General features: G+C 43.4%; 1 protein-coding gene across 1 annotated transcript in view; it reads left to right on the top strand.

Moving 5' to 3' along the window:
* LOC139557747 (vasopressin V2 receptor-like) overlaps nt 1-20,677 on the top strand; it is a 61,851-nt gene that overhangs the window by 16,939 nt on the left and 24,235 nt on the right. The gene's annotated exons all lie outside the window — the stretch shown is intronic.

Genomic DNA, 20,677 nt, shown 5'->3' with positions numbered 1-20,677 from the left:
TGTCTGATTTAATTTGTTATGGCAGGAAGGAGGATGTAGAACCCTTCAGGGATTTGACAGTTTTACAGAATTTACCGGGTTCCCATTACAATATGAAAATGTGGTTACATAATAATCAGAGCCTTTCTGATTTGATTTACACAATGATTCCTCAGTTGCTTAAAAACTTGCCAGTCCCGGCCTAAGCCTGTGTTCCTGGCCTTGACCCGAGCATCATCTCTTTTATGAATGACTTCTGATAATTACGGAGTGTACCAAGCATTTGATCTACCTTTAACTCTTAATTATTTGAATCCAGTATGATTATCCACAATAGCATTGAAGACATCTGTAAAGAGGCTCAAAGCTAAATCAGGTTCAGGGATATCTGAAAACAATCAAGATCACTAAAATAAAGATCATGTAAAAAAGCCTGTTGACTGAACTTTTTAAAGTTCCTCTTTGTGATGTCACAAGGCTTTTGATTTTTGTATTCTCACATCTCTAACACAAACAACTGGGCAACGGTTACTAATGTCTTGTGCTAAGACGCCAGTGGAAACTGGTACACAGTGGTGTATTCGTTAAAATTATATCAATCAGTTGACTTTGAAGGATGTCTAGGATTGGGCCGTGTAGGCTTAGTCACCAGCTGGGTCAGGTTAAGATCCTTACATGTGTTTTTTAGATTGTCTGAACCCTGCATTTCCCAATCATAATTTAGGTCACCCAGGATAATAACTTTTGATTTAGTAAAAGAAGACAACAAACTAGTTAACTCCTCCACTGCATAAAGGTTAGCCGAAGGAGGATGGTAGACCCCTTTAACAGTTATGGATTAACATTTTTTGCAAGGGAAAAGGATTTCAGTAATAATATACCACTCAACCACCTCTACACTGTCTGTCAGCTCTGAACACATGATAACCCTCAATATAAATATCAGAGTCCAGAATATCCCCAGAGATTCAAGTTTCAGTCAATACCAGAATGTCCGGATTCGCCTGCGTAGCCCAGATCTTGATATAATCCAGTTTAGGAAGTAAGCTCCTAATGTTCAGATGTATCAACCCAAGTATTTTACGATTTTTAAAGTCACATGGAAACTCCAACTCAAACAAGCTACGTTCAATAGGTGGTTGCGGGCCGTCTGATGGTTGATATTGACATAGTTGATTTCGCCATAAGATTGCATAGAACTTCACCATTTGGTCTATCCCTGTTAGTAATAGAGGAAGGAGAAGAAATAAGAATGACTTTTCCAAGATTAGCACCATAGGGCCTGAGGCCGCAGCCAATGTCAATATGAGGAACTCTCAGAGTAACCAATGATGGAAGGTTATAAACTGACATACATGTGCTTTGGTTGCTATCGTGCAACAGCCCAAGCCCTCTACGTGATTTGAAAATCGAGGGGGTATTCAAGTTTATGCAATTCACATTTAAACACACTGGGTGAGAAGACCAGTGGGCTCCCCTTTTGAGCTACCAATAGCAGATCTGAGAATGGAGTTCAAATGAATGGGTACAAGATTACAACTGACAACAACCCTGGCAGTATAGACAACAGTACGACAATAATGCTTATAAAGGAGGGTAGGTATTACCTAAGTGGGACTTGGTCTGTCTCTGAATCAATATCTTTACGTGCCTTGAAATGTGAAGAGAGTGTCCAGGCTCCTAGATGGTCAATAAAAGTTATGCCAACAGAGTGGCAGTAGTCTTTAAGACAGATATGAAGTGCTAAGAGCCTGCTGAACCTTTCGCAGCCGCAACTCAGCGACGGCACATGACCAGAGATAATAGGGTGCCGTTTTAAGACACAGACATGACAATGTTCTGCTGTACCTGGCTGTCCCGTAGTCTGTAGTCAACCTAATGGGAAATTCAAAAAGAATTCAGATTTTGCATGCACCTTCTCTTATGTACATGAGAATGGACGTTCTGTAACGAAGAAACATGGAACACAGAACATGGTTGAAATACAATGCGTTTAGTTTTAGAGATGTTCAGGACCAGTTTATTACTGGCCACCCATTCCAAAACTGACTGCAACACCTTGGTAAGGGTTTCAGTGACTTCATGAGCAGTCCTTGCTAATGCGTATATGGTTGAATCATCAGCATACATGGACACACATGCTTTGTTTAACACCAGTGGCAGGTCATTGGTAAAAATAGAAAAGAGTAGTACACAATACTTGACATGTTTGACATTAGAGAAGTTTCCATTGAAGAAAACCCTCTGAGTTCTATTAGATAGATTGCCATATCGTGGATTCAGAGCTGAGGTTGGAAAAGCCATAACACGTGTTTTTTCAACAACAGCTTATGGTCAATAATATCAAGGGCTGCACTGAATTCTAACATTACAGCTCCCACAATCTTCTTATTATTAATTTCCAATCAATTTCAAATTATCAGTCATTTTGTATCAGTGCAGTACATGTTGAAGAGGTAGGGAGGGGTGAGGAGGTAGGGAGGGGGGAAGAGGTAGAGAGAGGGGGGAAGAGGTAGAGAGAGGGGGAAGAGGTAGGGAGAGGGGGGAAGAGGTAGAGAGAGGGGAGAAGAGGTAGAGAGAGGGGGGAAGAGGTAGGGAGAGGGGGGAAGAGGTAGAGAGAGGGGAGAAGAGGTAGAGAGAGGGGGGAAGAGGTAGGGAGAGGTAGGGAGAGGGGGGAAGAGGTAGAGAGAGGGGGGAAGAGGTAGAGAGAGGGGGAAGAGGTAGAGAGAGGGGGGAAGAGGTAGAGAGAGGGGGAAGAGGTAGAGAGAGGGGGGAAGAGGTAGAGAGAGGGGTGAGGAGGTGGGGGGGGAAGAGGTAGAGAGAGGGGTGAGGAGGTGGGGGGGAAGAGGTAGAGAGAGGGGGGAAGAGGTAGAGAGAGGGGGGAAGAGGTAGAGAGAGGGGGGAAGAGGTAGAGAGAGGGGGAAGAGGTAGAGAAAGGGGGGAAGAGGTAGAGAGAGGGGGGGAGAGGTAGAGAGAGGGGGGAAGAGGTAGAGAGAGGGGTGAGGAGGTAGAGAGAGGGGTGAGGAGGTAGAGAGAGGGGGTTGGTGAGTAAGGCTGTGATAGTCACAAAATGTCATCAGCCGCTGATTGTCATGCAAATAACTGTCGGTCTCATGGTAATTGACTGTTAACTATGCCAAATGGATGTGGGCTACACTGTTGCACCCCAGTATCTCTACTTGCACATTCATCTTCTGCACATCAATCACTCCAGTGTTTAATTGGTATATTGTCATTACTTCGCCACCATGGCCTATTTATTGCCTTACCTCCCTTATCTTACCTCATTTGCACATACTGTATATAGACTTTCTTTCTACTGTATTATTGACTTTATGTTTGTTTATTCCATGTGTAACTCTGTGTTGTTGTATGTGTCGAACTGCTTTGCTTTATTCTTGGCCAGGTCGCAGTTGTAAATGAGAACTTGTTCTCAACTAGCCTACCTGGTTAAATAAAGGTGAAATAAAAAACACTAGTTCATTTAGCGGACAATGCATTGTTTCTTATGCTGGGCATCATTCACAAGTGATAATATATAATTCACAAGTGATAGGCTAATAGTGTCACCCATCAGACTATTCTTGATATAATCTTGTCTTTACATATACTAAATAATACTTGTGTGACATTTGTTTTGATTTAGACTGGACCATTATCATGCACCTGTATCGAAACATGGGCAGCGGGGAAAAAAACATGTCATATATGCACTTAAATAGCGAATGGAGGACGCTTTTCACCGTGGTTTATTGTCATGCCAACCAGGTTGGCTATACCCCTGTGGTAAAGAGAAGCAATGTGCTTAATATTAGGAAAGTTGAGAAATAAATATAGTAGGCCTAGCCTATAGAACGCTGATGGGAGCCTCCTCTTTTTATTAGAAGCCATCACTCTGTTTTCTCACGCAATTGCATAGCCAATAGAAATATTGCACACCATGGGGTCACTGGGGTCCTCAGGCTCAGACATGAGAGAGAGAGAGAGAGAGAGAGAGAGAGAGAGAGAGAGAGCGAGAGCACAAAATATATGGAGTGGTGAGGAGGGTGGGAGGGCTTATGAGGTAGGGAGGGGGGAGGGGTGCGGGGTGAGGGGTGAGGAGGTAGGGAGGGGTGGGAGGTGTAGGGGGTAGGGAGGGGTGGGAGGGGTGAGGAGATAGGGAGGGGTCAGGAGGTAGGGAGGGGTGGGAGGGAGGGGTGATGAGGTAGGGAGGGGTGGGAGAAGTAGGGAGGGGTGTGAGGGGTGAGGAGGTAGGGAGGGGTTAGGAGGTAGGGAGGGATGAAGAGGTAGCGAAGGGTATGCCCAGAGGGCAACAGGAGTATAAAGAAGTCGCTTATGATTCTAGATTAAAGATAAAACAGGGGTCACTGGGGTCCTCAGGCTCAGGCTCAGACGAGAGAGAGAGAGAGAGAGAGAGAGAGAGAGAGAGAGAGAGAGAGAGAGAGAGAGAGAGAGAGAGAGAGAGAGAGAGAGAGAGAGAGAGAGAGAGAGAGAGAGAGAGAGAGAGAGAGAGAGAGAGAGAGAGAGAGAGAGAGAGAGAGAGAGAGAGAGAGAGAGAGAGAGAGAGAGAGAGAGAGAGAGAGAGAGAGAGAGAGAGAGAGAGAGAGAGAGAGAGAGAGAGAGAGAGAGAGAGAGAGAGAGAGAGAGAGAGAGAGAGAGAGAGAGAGAGAGAGAGAGAGCACACAAAATCAAGAATGGCCTTCTACACCATCAAAAGGAACATCAAATTCAAAATATCATTGTGATCTGGCCAAAAATACTAGAATCAGTTATAGAACCCATTGCCCTTCATGGTTGTGAGGTCTGGGGTCCGATCACCAACGTAAACGTAAAACGTAAAAAAACAAATAATGCATGCAGAGCAGAATTAGGCCGATATTCGCTAATTATCAAAATCCAGAAAAGAGACTACAACCACCTAAAAGGAAGCGATCCCCAAACCTTCCATAACAAAGCCATCACCTACAGAAAGATAAACCTGGAGAAGAGTCCCTTAAGCATGCTGGTCCTGGGGCTCTGTTCACAAACACAAACACACCCCACAGAGCCCCAGGACAGCAACACAATTAGACCCAACCAAATCATGAGAAAACAAAAAGATAATTGCTTGACACGTTAGAAAGAATTAACAAAAACAAAGAGCAAATTAGAATTCTATTTGGCCCTAAACAGAGAGTACACCATTTCAGAATACTTGACCACTGTGACTGACCTAAAATTAAGGAAAGCTTTGATTATGTACAGACTCAGTGAGCATAGCCTGATATTGATAGAGGCCACCATAGGCAGACCTGGCTCTCAAGAGAAGACAGGCTATGTGCAGATTGAGGTGAAAAATGAAGTGGAAACTGAGCTGCACTTCCTAACCTCCTGCCAAATGTATGACGATAATAGATACACATATTTCCCTCAGATTACACAGACCCACACAGAAAAACATATCCAGTTTTGATAAACTCCAATATCTACTGGGTGAAATACCACAGTGTGCCGTCACAGCAGCAAGATTTGCGAATGAGTATTTCTCTCTGTAATAAAGCCTTTTTGTGGGTAAAAACAAAATCTGATTGGCTGAGCCTGGCTCCCCAGTGGATCGGCCTGACTCCCAAATGGGTGGGCCTAGTTGCCTTCGTCAAAGTACCCAGACAAAGCCAAAGGAGAAGGGGACAACTGGCTACTGTGTCAGTGGTTGACAGCATTGTGAAGTTCCTCTCTGACATTGAAAACACGTGTTTGTACAACCCAGAAGTAAGACTTGAGGCTGCCTACTGCGGTGACAGACCATGGCTTTAAGTTTACATCCACCATGGTGCACATAACCCTGAATCTTTTCGATCCTCCAAACAAATGACTCCAGGCAAAAGCAACAGATCTTTACACTGGAGTCAAAGTGGTCCGCAATGCGTTCTAGTGCGTCGATAAGCAGAGGTGTGACAGCGATTTCCAAGCCATTTGGGCACAGTGCAGTGCCAGTGGCACTGACTCACCACCTGCTCCAAGCAAATGACGACGTTATGTCAGTACAAATCTCCAACAGTATGTGGTGGACAGTACAGTAGGCTAGCAGGACAGAGGAGTGTAAAAGACTGTTCTTCAGCATGTTAGATGCTGTCGTTGGTGAAATGTCAGAAGGATTCAACGAACGTAACAGTCAACTGGTGGAGGCCCTGTGTGTCCTTGACCCAGAGAGCCATGACTTTCTACATGTGAAAAAGGTAAAATCACTGCTGGATCTAAATAAAACAGACTCAGTTGAAGCTGAGTTTAATCTCGCTCACCAGTTTTTGCAGACTTAAATCGCCCGCTACAGCTCCAACGAGGATAAATGGACCCCACCTGATATCCTGCAACGATTCTCTGGGCCTCTCTCCGCTATGCCGACCGTGCTTACTGCACTGAAACTTATTGACTTTTGGGGTGTCAACTTCTACATGGGAAAACTAATTTTCCACTTTGACAAACCTGTTCAGTCAGCACAAAATAAGTACGCTACCCCCGAGGAAATGTAAACTAATCCAACTGGCTTTTGAGGGTGATCATACAAGAAGATGTTTAGGGAGAATGGAATAATTGATTACTCAGGAAGTTACAAAGAGCACCAAGGAGGCTGCAACTCTTCTGAAAAAGTAAGAAACAATCTAGCTGGTGGGGACTTGTCAGAATGTTGGTAGTATCTCCAGTGGCGTCATTTCAACAAAAATCTAGGGGATGGAATTGCAAAAGGACTCCAGCCTAGATTTTCAACCGTCTTGTTTTAATGTGTAGGGCGCTGTCCATGGTGCTGATAGAGCGCAGCGGAGATTTCGCGGCAACCTGTCATTACTTGGTCAAATGCACTCAATGGTGTCGGCATTTGAACTTTTACGTTTATTGTGGTATAGCGTGATATAAGCAGAATTCTATATAATTCCAATGCAAGAACCCAAATGGCGCCCCTGGGTATAGGTATATATCAGTATGCTTCATCATAGAAATAGATACATTCTATTATGGTTTTCTTGGTAGCCTATTGGTTGTCGTGGTTGTAAATGGAACTGTGCGTATTGGAAACGTGTTTATGGTAGGCTGGCATTGCTTCACTGATTATGTGGGTCAAATGTAATTGACAGAAGTGTATTGTGCCATATCACAACGTGTTGCTGAACTCATGAGCGCCATGATTTTCCATGTCTGAAGCGAGCCTATAGGCCTATTTGTTCGGCAAAGCAGCTGTGCAGGCTGTAGACTGTAGGCTGCATCTCACTGTAGTAGGCTGTAGACTGTAGGTTGCATCTCACTGTAGTAGGCTGTAGACTGTATCTCGCTGTAGTAGGCTGTAGGCTGCATCTCACTGTAGTAGGCTGTATCTCACTGTAGTAGGCTGTATCTCACTGTAGTAGACTGTAGGCTGCATCTCACTGTAGTAGGCTGTAGGCTGTAGGCTGCATCTCACTGTAGTAGGCTATAGTCTGTAGGCTGCATCTCACTGTAGTAGGCTGTAGGCTGTATCTCGCTGTAGTAGGCTGTAGGCTGTATCTCGCTGTAGTAGGATGTATCTCACTGTAGTAGGCTGTAGGCTGTATTTCACTGTAGTAGACTGTAGGCTGCATCTCACTGTAGTAGGCTGTAGGCTGTATCTCGCTGTAGTAGGCTGTAGGCTGTATCTCACTGTAGTAGGCTGTATCTCACTGTAGTAGGCTGTAGGCTGTATCTCACTGTAGTAGACTGTAGGCTGCATCTCACTGTAGTAGGCTGTATCTCACTGTAGTAGGCTGTAGGCTGTATCTCACTGTAGTAGACTGTAGGCTGCATCTCACTGTAGTAGGCTGTAGGTTGTATCTCACTGTAGTAGGCTGTAGGCTGTATCTCACTGTAGTATGCTGTAGGCTGTATCTCACTGTAGTAGACTGTAGGCTGTGTCTCACTGTAGAATACTGTAGGCTGTATCTCACTGTAGTAGACTGTTGGCTGTATCTCACTGTAGTAGACTGTAGGCTGTATCTCACTGTAGTAGGCTGTAGGCTGTATCTCACTGTAGTAGACTGTAGGCTGTATCTCAATGCAGTAGGCTGTGGGCTGTATCTCACTGTAGTAGGCTGTAGGCTGCATCTCACTGTAGTAGGCTGTAGCCTGCATCTCACTGTAGGAGGCTGTAGACTGCATCTCACTGTAGTAGGCTGTAGGCTGTTGGCTGCATCTCACTGTAATAGGCTGTAGACTGTAGACTGCATCTCACTGTAGTAGGCTGTAGGCTGTTGGCTGTATCTCACTATAGTAGACTGTAGGCTGTATCTCACTGTAGTAGACTGTAGGCTGTTGGCTGCATCTCACTGTAATAGGCTGTAGACTGTAGGCTGCATCTCACTGTAGTAGGCTGTAGACTGTTGGCTGCATCTCACTGTAATAGGCTGTAGGATGCATCTCACTGTAATAGGCTGTAGGATGCATCTCAATGTAGTAGGCTGTAGGCTGCATCTCACTGTAGTAGGCTGTAGACTGTATCTCACTGTAGTAGACTGTAGACTGTAGGCTGCATCTCACTGTAGTAGTCTGTAGGCTGTATCTCACTGTTTTAGGCTATAGGTTGTATCGCACTGTAGTAGGCTTTGGGCTGTATCTCACTGTAGTAGGCTGTAGGCTGTGTCTCACTGTAGTATGCTGTAGGCTGTGTCTCACTGTAGTAGACTGTAGGCTGTGTCTCACTGTAGTAGACTGTAGGCTGTGACTCACTGTAGTAGGCTTTAGGCTGTGTCTCACTGTAGTAGGCTGTAGGCTGTGTCTCACTGTAGTAGACTGTAGGCTGTGTCTCACTGTAGTAGGCTGTAGGCTGTGACTCACTGTAGTAGGCTGTATCTCACTGTAGTAGCCTTTTTCGATGTAATATTTTGTTTACTAGGCCGACTTGGTACGGCTGTTATGTTCTCTTCGCATTCGTTCCTTCACAGTTGTGTCAGTATTCTAAGCCAAACCGCTATTCAGTATTTTTGTTTGCATGCATAAATAATTTGGCTACTACTTTCAGCATTTAGTTTGAATTATTTTGGTAAGACATCTGACGGTATGGCTGCATTCACATAGGCTGTATCTCTCTCGTAGCCTATATTAATTACCAAAACGGCTTTAGTGTCTAAGGTGCTGTCCATTGTGCTGACAGAGCACAGCGGAGATAGGCTTAACCTGTCATTTCAAAAAGCACCCAATCAATGGTCTTGGAGTCTCGGCATATGAACTGGATGTTTATTGTGATGTAAGCAGAATTCAAAATAATTCCAACGCAAGAACCTTCCAAAATTGTGCCCCCCCTCACTGATTTAAACTGCCCCCTTTGTCACTTTATCCTGACATGGCCACACACGCATATTGTACCACACACACACGCGGGCGTGCACTCACACACACAGATGTATGAACGCGCATGTGCACACACACACTTCAGAGAGGAAGAGACTCTGGTGCTGCTCCTCTTCTTCTCTCTTAATCACTCCCTGCCTGCTGAGCAGAGTGGGCCAGCCCATGGGCCAAGGTTAGAGCGATGCAGCTGTGTTGCGTTGTCACGCCTCTACAGCTGAGCTGGGTTCAAATACTATTTGAAATCATTTCAAATACTTTATCTATGCATGATTAAACTTGTCTGGCTTAATGGACCAATATAATATCCCCAAAACGTTAAACCCCGCCCATCTGGTAATCTAGACAGTATAGTGCAAACGCTCAAAGTATTTGAAAGATTTCAAATAGTATTTGAACCCAGGTCTTCCCTACAGATACATTCCTCTGGCAGAGAGCAGCACAGTTGGTAACACTTTAGAAGAATAAGTCATGCTGTATTATCACGCTTACCAGGCAGTATAAACATTATTTCTAGCAGCAAATTGCCCATTAAGTGGCTGTTGTAGAACTGATTGCAAACCTTGTAATTTCTTGTTAGTCATACCCAATTAAGAAATAATATGAGTGAAGCTATGTAAGTTTCCAAATATATATTTCCAGAACAACCTGACCTCTAATTCTCAAAGTGCGTACTTTACCCAGGTAGTCTGTTATTGTAAATAACTAGTGATTCTTAACTGACTGGTTAAAGAAAGGTTATATACATGTAAATAAATACCGGTATATAGAACGTATATTCAGATGGATTTTACATCCCACTTCCTGATAACATCAGTCAGGTCACACCTGTTGTCACCATGGTAATTCTAGAACCATTATGACCTAGTTACCTGTCCCTTCTTCTTCTCTGTTTGTCCACCTTCTCCTCCACCTGCCTTATCTTTCATCTGTCTTCACCTATTCTCTTATTCTTACACCTAATCTGGGTGGCTTGCCTCAGCTGCCACTACGCTCCCTCTATCCATACTCTCACCACTCTCTCTTCCTCCACCACCCCTCTCTCTCTCTCTCCTCCTCCTCCTTCTCCTCCTACCTCCTCTCTCTCTCTCTCTGTCTGTTTATTTGGTCTCCCTATCCCACGACTCTGTTTTTCAAATTGTCAGTTTCATTCATATCAATTATATTTACTTTTGTGCTATTTATTTATAAATGGGAGAAAATAAACTGGATTTTATTGGGATCAAGAGAGGGTGTGATTGGAGGGGAGAGAAAGAATGTGAACATAGGAAGGCGAGAGACAGAAAAAAAGAGAGGGAGAGGAAGAATGGGCAAAAGAGAGAGAAAAAGAGAGGGAGAGGAGGAATGTATGGGGTATAAACGAGGGATGAGAAAGATTATGAGAGCGAAGGATAGAGGGATAGAGAGAGAGAGGGATACAGGGAGAGAAGGATAGAGAGAGAGAGAGAGAGAGAGAGAGACGGGGGATAGAGGGAGAGAGAGGGGGATAGAGGAATACGGAGAAAAAGAGAGGGAGAGAGAGGTACAGAGAGAGTGGGATAGAGGAATACGGAGAAAAAGAGAGGGAGAGAGAGGTACAGAGAGAGTGGGATAGAGGGAGAAGAAGTCATATCAAGCTGGGGAAAGTATGAGAATGAAAACAACTGAAAGCAGGATTCATGTCAGACAGAAGGAGAGAGTTAGACAGACAGACCAACAGACATACTGTGGAACTGTTACCAATACCGTAGAACTGTTACCAACAGACACACTGTATGACTGTTACCAACACTGTAGAGATGTTACCAACACTAAAGAACTGTTAACAAAACTGTAAAACTGTTAGTAGAACTGTCACTAACACTGTAGAACTGTCACTAACACTGTAGAACTGCTACTACCAGACACACTGTAGAACTGTTACCAACAAAAACACTGTAGAACTGTTACCAACACTGTAGAACTGCTACTACCAGACACACTGTAGAACTGTTACCAACAAAAACACTGTAGAACTGTTACCAACACTGTAGAACTGCTACTACCAGACACACTGTAGAACTGTTACCAACAGACACACTGTGGAACTGTTACCAACACTGTAGAACTGTTACCAACAGACACACTGTAGAACTGCTACCAACAGACACACCGTAGAACTGTTACCAACACTGTAGAACTGTTACTAGCACCGTAGAACTGTTTCCAACACTGTAGAACTGTTACCAACACTGTAGAACTGTTACCAACAGACACACTGTAGACCTGTTATCAACAGACACACTGTGGAACTGTTGCCAACACTGTAGAACTGTTATCAACACTGTGGAACTGTTACCAACAGACACACTGTAGAACTGTTACCAACACTGTAGAACTGTTACCAATAGACACACTGAGAACTGTTACCAACACTGTAGAACTGCTACCAACAGACACACTGAGAACTGTTACCAACAGACACACTGAGAACTGTTACCAACAGACACACTGTAGAACTGCTACCAACAGACACACTTTGGAACTGTTACCAACAGACACACTGTGGAACTGTTGCCAATAGACACACTGAGAACTGTTACCAACAGACACACTGTAGAACTGTTACCAACAGACACACTGTGGAACTGTTTCCAACAGACACACTGTAGAACTGCTACCAACAGACACACTGTGGAACTGTTGCCAACACTGTAGAACTGTTACCAATAGACACACTGAGAACTGTTACCAACACTGTAGAACTGCTACCAACAGACACACTGAGAACTGTTACCAACAGACACACTGAGAACTGTTACCAACAGACACACTGTAGAACTGCTACCAACAGACACACTGTGGAACTGTTGCCAACACTGTAGAACTGTTACCAATAGACACACTGAGAACTGTTACCAACACTGTGGAATTGTTGCCAACAGACACACTGAGAACTGTTACCAACAGACACACTGAGAACTGTTACCAACAGACACACTGTAGAACTGTTACCAACAGACACACTGAGAACTGTTACCAACACTGTAGAACTGTTACCAATAGACACACTGAGAACTGTTGCCAACACGGTAGAACTGCTACCAACAGACACACTGAGAACTGTTACCAACAGACACACTGAGAACTGTTAACAACAGACACACTGTAGAACTGTTATCAACACTGTAGAACTGTTACCAACAGACACACTGAGAACTGTTACCAACAGACACACTGAGAACTGTTACCAACAGACACACTGAGAACTGTTACCAACAGACACACTGAGAACTGTTACCAACAGACACACTGTAGACCTGTTATCAACACTGTAGAACTGTTGCCAACACGGTAGAACTGCTACCAACAGACACACTGAGAACTGTTACCAACAGACACACTGAGAACTGTTACCAACAGACACACTGTAGACCTGTTATCAACACTGTAGAACTGTTACCAACAGACACACTGTAGACCTGTTATCAACACTGTAAAACTGTTACCAACAGACACACTGTAGAACTGTTATCAACACTGTAGAACTGTTACCAACAGACACACTGAGAAATGTTACCAACAGACACACTGTAGAACTGTTACCAACAGACACACTGAGAACTGTTACCAACAGACACACTGAGAACTGTTATCAACAGACACACTGAGAACTGTTACCAACAGACACACTGTAGAACTGTTACCAACAGACACACTGAGAACTGTTACCAACAGACACACTGAGAACTGTTACCAACAGACACACTGAGAACTGTTACCAACAGACACACTGAGAACTGTTACCAACAGACACACTGAGAACTGTTACCAACACTGTAGAACTGCTACCAACAGACACACTGTGGAACTGTTGCCAACAGACACACTGAGAACTGTTACCAACAGACACACTGAGAACTGTTACCAACAGACACACTGTAGAACTGTTACCAACACTGTAGAACTGTTACCAATAGACACACTGAGAACTGTTGCCAACACGGTAAAACTGCTACCAACAGACACACTGAGAACTGTTACCAACAGACACACTGTAGAACTGTTATCAACACTGTAGAACTGTTACCAACAGACACACTGTAGACCTGTTATCAACACTGTAGAACTGTTGCCAACACGGTAGAACTGCTACCAACAGACACACTGAGAACTGTTACCAACAGACACACTGAGAACTGTTACCAACAGACACACTGTAGACCTGTTATCAACACTGTAAAACTGTTACCAACAGACACACTGTAGAACTGTTATCAACACTGTAGAACTGTTACCAACAGACACACTGAGAACTGTTACCAACAGACACACTGTAGAACTGTTACCAACAGACACACTGAGAACTGTTACCAACAGACACACTGAGAACTGTTATCAACAGACACACTGAGAACTGTTACCAACAGACACACTGTAGAACTATTACCAACAGACACACTGAGAACTGTTACCAACAGACACACTGAGAACTGTTACCAACAGACACACTGAGAACTGTTACCAACAGACACACTGAGAACTGTTACCAACAGACACACTGTAGACCTGTTATCAACACTGTAGAACTGTTGCCAACACGGTAGAACTGCTACCAACAGACACACTGAGAACTGTTACCAACAGACACACTGAGAACTGTTACCAACAGACACACTGTAGACCTGTTATCAACACTGTAAAACTGTTACCAACAGACACATTGTAGAACTGTTATCAACACTGTAGAACTGTTACCAACAGACACACTGAGAACTGTTACCAACAGACACACTGAGAACTGTTACCAACAGACACACTGAGAACTGTTACCAACAGACACACTGTAGACCTGTTATCAACACTGTAGAACTGTTGCCAACACGGTAGAACTGCTACCAACAGACACACTGAGAACTGTTACCAACAGACACACTGAGAACTGTTACCAACAGACACACTGTAGACCTGTTATCAACACTGTAAAACTGTTACCAACAGACACACTGTAGAACTGTTATCAACACTGTAGAACTGTTACCAACAGACACACTGAGAACTGTTACCAACAGACACACTGTAGAACTGTTACCAACAGACACACTGAGAACTGTTACCAACAGACACACTGAGAACTGTTATCAACAGACACACTGAGAACTGTTACCAACAGACACACTGTAGAACTGTTACCAACAGACACACTGAGAACTGTTACCAACAGACACACTGAGAACTGTTACCAACAGACACACTGAGAACTGTTACCAACAGACAAACTGAGAACTGTTACCAACAGACACACTGTAGACCTGTTATCAACACTGTAGAACTGTTGCCAACACGGTAGAACTGCTACCAACAGACACACTGAGAACTGTTACCAACAGACACACTGAGAACTGTTACCAACAGACACACTGTAGACCTGTTATCAACACTGTAAAACTGTTACCAACAGACACACTGTAGAACTCTTATCAACACTGTAGAACTGTTACCAACAGACACACTGTAGAACTGTTACCAACAGACACACTGAGAACTGTTACCAACAGACACACTGAGAACTGTTATCAACAGACACACTGAGAACTGTTACCAACAGACACACTGTAGAACTGTTACCAACAGACACACTGAGAACTGTTACCAACAGACACACTGAGAACTGTTACCAACAGACACACTGAGAACTGCTACCAACAGACACACTGTAGAACTGTTACCAACACTGTAGAACTGTTACTAGCACCGTAGAACTGTTACCAACACTGTAGAACTGTTACCAACACTTTAGAACTGTTACCAACACTGTAGAACTGTTACCAACAGACACACTGTAGAACTGTTACCAACAGACACACTGTAGAACTGTTACCAACACTGTAGAACTGTTACTAGCACCGTAGAACTGTTACCAACACTGTAGAACTGTTACCAACACTGTAGAACTGTTACCAACACTGTAGAACTGTTTCCAACACTGTAGAACTGTTACCAACAGACACACTGTAGAACTGTTACCAACACTGTAGAACTGTTACCAACAGACACACTGTGGAACTGTTGCCAACACTGTAAAACTGGTCCCGTGTGGCTCAGTTGGTAGAGCATGGCGCTTGCAACGCCAGGGTTGTGGGTTCATTCCCCACGGGGGGACCAGGATGAATATGTATGAACTTTCCAATTTGTAAGTCGCTCTGGATAAGAGCGTCTGCTAAATGACTTAAATGTAAATGTAAATGTAAAAAACTGTAGAACTGTTACCAACAGAAACACTGTAGAACTGCTACCAACAGACACACTGAGAACTGTTACCAACAGACACGCTGAGAACTGTTGCCAACAGACACACTGTAGAACTGTTGCCAACAGACACACTGAGAACTGTTGCCAACAGACACACTGTGGAACTGTTGCCAACACTGTAAAACTGTTATCAACACTGTAGAACTGTTACCAACAGAAACACTGTAGAACTGCTACCAACAGACACACTGAGAACTGCTACCAACAGACACACTGAGAACTGTTGCCAACAGACACACTGAGAACTGTTGCCAACAGACACACTGAGAACTGTTGCCAACAGACACACTGTGGAACTGTTGCCAACACTGTAAAACTGTTATCAACACTGTAGAACTGTTACCAACAGAAACACTGTAGAACTGCTACCAACAGACACACTGAGAACTGCTACCAACAGACACACTGTTGAACTGTTGCCAACAGACACACTGTAGAACAGTTACCAACAGAAACACTGTAGAACTGTTACCAACAGAAACACTGTGGAACTGTTACCAACACTGTGGAACTGTTACCAACACTGTGGAACTGTTACCAACACTGTAGAACTGTTACCAACACTGTACACCTGTTACCAACAGACACACTGTGGAACTGTTACCAACACTGAAGAACTGTTATCAACACTGTAGAACTGTTACCAACAATGTGGAACTGTTACCAACAGACACACTGTGGAACTGTTACCAACAGACACACTGAGAACTGTTGCCAACAGACACACTGTAGAACTGTTACCAACAGACACACTGAGAACTGTTGCCAACAGACACACTGTAGAACTGTTATCAACAGACACACTGAGAACTGTTACCAACAGACACACTGTAGAACTGTTACCAACAGACACACTGAGAACTGTTGCCAACAGACACACTGTAGAACTGTTACCAACAGACACACTGTGGAACTGTTACCAACACTGTAGAACTGTTGCCAACAGACACACTGAGAACTGTTACCAACAGACACACTGTAGAACTGTTGCCAACAGACACACTGAGAACTGTTACCAACAGACACACTGTAGAACTGTTATCAACACTGTAGAACTGTTACCAACAGACACACTGTAGAACTGTTATCAACAGACACACTGTAGAACTGTTATCAACACTGTAGAACTGTTACCAACAGAAACACTGTAGAACTGTTATCAACAGACACACTGTAGAACTGTTATCAACACTGTAGAACTGTTATCAACACTGTAGAACTGCTACCAACAGAAACACTGTAGAACTGTTACCAACACTGTAGAACTGTTACCAACAGACACACTGAGAACTGTTACCAACAGACACACTGAGAACTGTTGCCAACAGACACACTGAGAACTGTTGCCAACAGACACACTGAGAACTGTTGCCAACAGACACACTGTGGAACTGTTGCCAACACTGTAAAACTGTTATCAACACTGTAGAACTGTTACCAACAGAAACACTGTAGAACTGCTACCAACAGACACACTGAGAACTGCTACCAACAGACACACTGTTGAACTGTTGCCAACAGACACACTGTAGAACAGTTACCAACAGAAACACTGTAGAACTGTTACCAACAGAAACACTGTGGAACTGTTACCAACACTGTGTAACTGTTACCAACACTGTGGAACTGTTACCAACACTGTAGAACTGTTACCAACACTGTACACCTGTTACCAACAGACACACTGTAGACCTGTTATCAACAGACACACTGTAGAACTGTTACCAACAGACACACTGAGAACTGTTGCCAACAGACACACTGTAGAACTGTTACCAACAGACACACTGTGGAACTGTTACCAACACTGTAGAACTGTTGCCAACAGACACACTGAGAACTGTTACCAACAGACACACTGTAGAACTGTTGCCAACAGACACACTGAGAACTGTTACCAACAGACACACTGTAGAACTGTTATCAACACTGTAGAACTGTTACCAACAGACACACTGTAGAACTGTTATCAACAGACACACTGTAGAACTGTTATCAACACTGTAGAACTGTTACCAACAGAAACACTGTAGAACTGTTATCAACAGACACACTGTAGAACTGTTATCAACACTGTAGAACTGTTATCAACACTGTAGAACTGCTACCAACAGAAACACTGTAGAACTGTTACCAACACTGTAGAACTGTTATCAACACTGTAGAACTGTTACCAACAGACACACTGAGAACTGTTACCAACAGACACACTGAGAACTGTTGCCAACAGACACACTGAGAACTGTTGCCAACAGACACACTGAGAACTGTTGCCAACAGACACACTGTGGAACTGTTGCCAACACTGTAAAACTGTTATCAACACTGTAGAACTGTTACCAACAGAAACACTGTAGAACTGCTACCAACAGACACACTGAGAACTGCTACCAACAGACACACTGTTGAACTGTTGCCAACAGACACACTGTAGAACAGTTACCAACAGAAACACTGTAGAACTGTTACCAACAGAAACACTGTGGAACTGTGACCAACACTGTGGAACTGTTACCAACACTGTGGAACTGTTACCAACACTGTAGAACTGTTACCAACACTGTACACCTGTTACCAACAGACACACTGTGGAACTGTTACCAACACTGTGGAACTGTTATCAACACTGTAGAACTGTTACCAACAATGTGGAACTGTTACCAACAGACACACTGTGGAACTGTTACCAACAGACACACTGAGAACTGTTGCCAACAGACACACTGTAGAACTGTTACCAACAGACACACTGAGAACTGTTGCCAACAGACACACTGTAGAACTGTTATCAACAGACACACTGAGAACTGTTACCAACAGACACACTGTAGAACTGTTACCAACAGACACACTGAGAACTGTTGCCAACAGACACACTGTAGAACTGTTACCAACAGACACACTGTGGAACTGTTACCAACACTGTAGAACTGTTGCCAACAGACACACTGAGAACTGTTACCAACAGACACACTGTAGAACTGTTGCCAACAGACACACTGAGAACTGTTACCAACAGACACACTGTAGAACTGTTATCAACACTGTAGAACTGTTACCAACAGACACACTGTAGAACTGTTATCAACAGACACACTGTAGAACTGTTATCAACACTGTAGAACTGTTACCAACAGAAACACTGTAGAACTGTTATCAACAGACACACTGTAGAACTGTTATCAACACTGTAGAACTGTTATCAACACTGTAGAACTGCTACCAACAGAAACACTGTAGAACTGTTACCAACACTGTAGAACTGTTATCAACACTGTAGAACTGTTACCAACAGACACACTGAGAACTGTTACCAACAGACACACTGAGAACTGTTGCCAACAGACACACTGAGAACTGTTGCCAACAAACACACTGAGAACTGTTGCCAACAGACACACTGTGGAACTGTTGCCAACACTGTAAAACTGTTATCAACACTGTAGAACTGTTACCAACAGAAACACTGTAGAACTGCTACCAACAGACACACTGAGAACTGCTACCAACAGACACACTGTTGAACTGTTGCCAACAGACACACTGTAGAACAGTTACCAACAGAAACACTGTAGAACTGTTACCAACAGAAACACTGTGGAACTGTTACCAACACTGTGGAACTGTTACCAACACTGTGGAACTGTTACCAACACTGTAGAACTGTTACCAACACTGTACACCTGTTACCAACAGACACACTGTGGAACTGTTACCAACACTGTGGAACTGTTATCAACACTGTAGAACTGTTACCAACAATGTGGAACTGTTACCAACACTGTGGAACTGTTACCAACACTGTAGAACTGTTACCAACAATGTGGAACTGTTACCAACACTGTAGAACTGTTACCAACACTGTAGAACTGTTATCAACACTGTGGAACTGTTACCAACACTGTAGAACTGTTACCAACATACATACAGTATAACTGTTACCAACAGACATAGATGGGTTAGCTGACAACATCACAAAAACGATGTGCGCACTTCCATAGCGCAAAAGTCCGCCTGTTGTTGTGATTCTGGATGGTCAGATTACTAGGTGTTTTGACTGATTTCATATCAGTGTTAATATGACTAACATTCGCTAGCTAGATAACCAACAACTGTAACAATGTATTTGACAAACAAGTGCTAATTGTGCTCATTTATTTATGTTTTCAATTAACATTGGAGACAAAATGTAGCTTACATGTTGTCAACAATTTAAGCCAACCCGATCTATTTCGTCCCATAGTTGTGCACGCCTTGATTTTGTTGCAACAAACAACAACTATACTGTAGAAGTGTTCCATAAAAACACAGCTTTACTGACCTACATACACACTGACAGGAAATATGCAATGAGTTGAAAAGTTGAATCACATGACAATATTTGATTTGTTTGATTAAATATTGTGTTTGACTGTATTGTTCAAACATAACAATTTTGTGGTAATGGTGATGAATGATAAGGCCGTCAAATGTTTGTTTTATAACAAGACAATGAAAGGACCTGTAAAAGTTATTTAAATCTTCATGACAAAACCTACCAGGAAGATCACAATCAATGAAACAAAGTGTCTGGGCTGGCCCTAATGGGGCCTATTTTAGTTCTCTGTCTCTCTCTTTCTGTCTCTGTCTATCGCTCTATATCAATCAATCAATCAATCAAGCTCTCTCTCTCTCTCTCTCTCTCTCTCTCTCTCTCTCTCTCTCTCTCTCTCTCTCTCTCTCTCTCTCTCTCTCTCTCTCTCTCTCTCTCTCTCTCTCTCTCTCTCTCTCTCTCTCTCTCTCTCTCTCTATCGCTCTATAGCTCTATATCAATCTCTCTCTCTCTTTCTGTCTCTTTTTGTCTCTGTCTCTATCGCTCTATATCAATCTCCCTGTCTCTATCTCTCTCTCCCTCTCTCTCTCTTTGTCTCACTCACTCACTCTCCCTCAATCTCTCTCTCTCTCTCTCTCTCTCTCTCTCTCTCTCTCTATATCGCTCTATCGCTCTATATCAATCTCTCTCTCTCTCTCTTTCTGTCTCTTTCTGTCTCTGTCTCTATCGCTCTATATCAATCTCTCTCTCTCTCTCTCTCTCTCTCTCTTTGTCTCACTCACTCACTCT

Source organism: Salvelinus alpinus, chromosome 28 (genome assembly GCF_045679555.1).
Source record: "Salvelinus alpinus chromosome 28, SLU_Salpinus.1, whole genome shotgun sequence".
Taxonomy (NCBI): Eukaryota; Metazoa; Chordata; class Actinopteri; order Salmoniformes; family Salmonidae; genus Salvelinus; species Salvelinus alpinus.
This window is presented reverse-complemented; position numbering and strand designations above follow the sequence as displayed.